This window comes from Papilio polytes, unplaced genomic scaffold, assembly GCF_000836215.1.
Source record: "Papilio polytes unplaced genomic scaffold, Ppol_1.0 DF820844.1, whole genome shotgun sequence".
Classification (NCBI taxonomy): Eukaryota; Metazoa; Arthropoda; class Insecta; order Lepidoptera; family Papilionidae; genus Papilio; species Papilio polytes.
In genome coordinates, this window is record NW_013528360.1 from 16,149 (window position 1) to 18,567 (window position 2,419).

A 2,419-nucleotide genomic window follows, 5' to 3' on the forward strand; every position below is an offset into this window, starting at 1 on the left:
GCTATTCATATTTAACTTTCAAAAAAATTCCGCAACAGGAATACAGCTTGTATAAAATGTATCCACAAACTAGTATTCATAGAGTAATAGAAGTTAACAAATAGGAGTAAGAGGAGCAAGGCTTCAATGTGATGTCTGATCGTGTGTGTGCGGCGGGCGCGGCAAGAGACTGGCGCGCGGTCCCGCTCGGCCCGCTGGGCTCCGTGCGGCGGCAGGCGGCGACGTCGCGGCCGCGGCCTCGTGCCTTTTTGCCCGCCCCTCCGCGACGAACTCCCGCCCGCCCTTATGAACTCGCGGAATACTATACACTTCCTTGTACTATTGTTGTCATTATATTTTTACTGTACTATAACACATATCGAAATTCTCACTGGCAATGGCTTTGATATCGATGTTGATCGAGGCCATCGCGGCGTGGCCAGCCGTTGAGCCGGTCAGCCAGTCAGCCAGTCAGCCAGCCAGTCAGGCAGTCAGCCAGTCAGCCAGGCAGCCAGGCAGCCAGCCAGCGAATCAGCGAGTTAGCTAGTCAGGTCTGGCAGCTGGCAGCTGTGCAGCAGGCAGTCGCGTGCCGTCCACTGACACTTGCTGTCGTGCTGCAACCGACCGCGTTCGCGCGCGCTCACAAACATCAGTTAACCGTCGCAAATATCTCGCTTTACTATGTCATTATTTAAAAACTATTTATGTGTCCATATTGCCTTAGACCCGGAGCGGAGAACGCTCTAATAAATTCTTGAAGGTATGTACTGCTCATTTCATTGAGTGTGTCTCGGGGACTCGGAGCTCATAGCGTGATGATAGCAGTGTTCTAATTTATACATTATTCGCAAAATTATTATCTACAGGCTATAATAAACTGTTTTTTTTAGTTAATAAAATATGTTTTGCAATTGTATTTGGTTGTATGTATTTGAACATTAGGTTTCAAAAAACTTTTATTTTTTTGCACGATAACTTGTCAAGTATACGAAAACTTTATTGTATTTCCGTTTTTGCGGTGTGGCTCATCTGGGCACATATGTTACTATTTAAGAAGTTCAAAAAGTCGTCAAAATCGATATGCTAATTTACTCGCAGGGATTTAGAACGATAAGTCGCGAGTTAAAGCTAGTAGAGAATTAAAAAATAAAAGGGCAAGACAAGGGCTCGTCACTGGACTCGTGCTTGCTCGTGTTCAAGTGTCGGGAGCGGGAGCGGGAGCGAGCGAGCGCCGCGCGCTAGCGTCCACTCACTTTCGCCTGTTGCGGTCAATACGAAAGTTTCATTTGCTCTGTTTATTTACTTGCTGGTGTGCGGCTATTTTTAGGTTAGCCTTGTCGCGTTAACCTTGGTAGAGCTCGAATCCTCCGCAGACCCTAGCTGGTGCCTTCTGCAAACGTGCACGCCAACATGGCCTAGCGCAAATGTTAACACTACCTGCGCGATTCTACCCTTCTTTTTGTATTAAGTGATCCAAACTTTATGACGGCACTTGGTTAGCTGCATATTTGCATATGCTTGGCTTCGCAGATTGGTGGGTGGTGGACTCACTACGAGTCTAGATAGCAAGGGTGTACCTTACCTTGTAGTAGTTATATCATGAGATATGACTTCTGGGGAAAAAATCTTAAAGTCACTTATTAACTTAGAAATGGATTAGATGGAAAATAAGGAGAAAACTAAACAAATAATTTTATTTTCATGTATAATATTAAAATTTAAATATCCTTCAATTCTCGCAATTTTTTAATTATTGAAAAAATAAAAGTTTTACAGAAAATGTGTCTACTTTTAGTTTGCTCAATAACTTTAGATTCAGGGGCCAGCTAGGGCTTCGGCTAGGACTAGTACTTAAGTTTCGATTCCTTCGTATCTATCTCTGTGCAAAGAGTTAATGACTCAAACTTAACAAAGTTGGAAGTACGAGGATAATATGTGAAGCGAGACTAGGTGTAAACATCGCAACATAATAAAGTAATGTCTCACAGGCACAGCGCTCTCTGTTGGGTGCGGCAGAAATGGCGCGAACCATTTCCATGTCATGGTTAAAAGTAGCTCGGAAACCATTATTGACCAGTTAAAAATACGCCAACGCTGAGGCGAAAGCGATTCAGTATTTTATTTTCGACACTGATTTTATTTTATTTATTTTTGTAACAAATAATAAGAATATATTGAACTATATAAAATACGTAGTAGAATATTATCTCAAAGAACGGAAACTGCAATATGCATATGACGCCAAATTGTACCAAACTTTTTAAAAGTATACTTTATTACTATAAAAACAGTCCTGCAAAGTTTTTTTTTAAATATAATGTGATTTAGTGGCAAAATTTAATCATTAAAAAGTGTCTTTTTGACCGACTTCCCAAAAGAAGGAGGTATTCAATTCGTCGGTATATGTTTTTTTTTTTTTTTTTTTTTTTTTTTTTTTTTT

At 41.2% G+C, this 2,419-nt stretch overlaps 1 protein-coding gene across 1 annotated transcript in view; it reads left to right on the forward strand.

The window, feature by feature from the left end:
• The first annotated feature begins 585 nt into the window (after nucleotides 1–585).
• Nucleotides 586–2,419, forward strand: part of LOC106110139 (utrophin-like) — a 10,253-nt gene continuing 8,419 nt past the window's right edge. The window contains exon 1 of the mRNA XM_013291852.1: nucleotides 586–739. The gene's annotated coding sequence lies outside the window, so the exon portion shown is untranslated. The remainder of the gene's footprint in view (nucleotides 740–2,419) is intronic.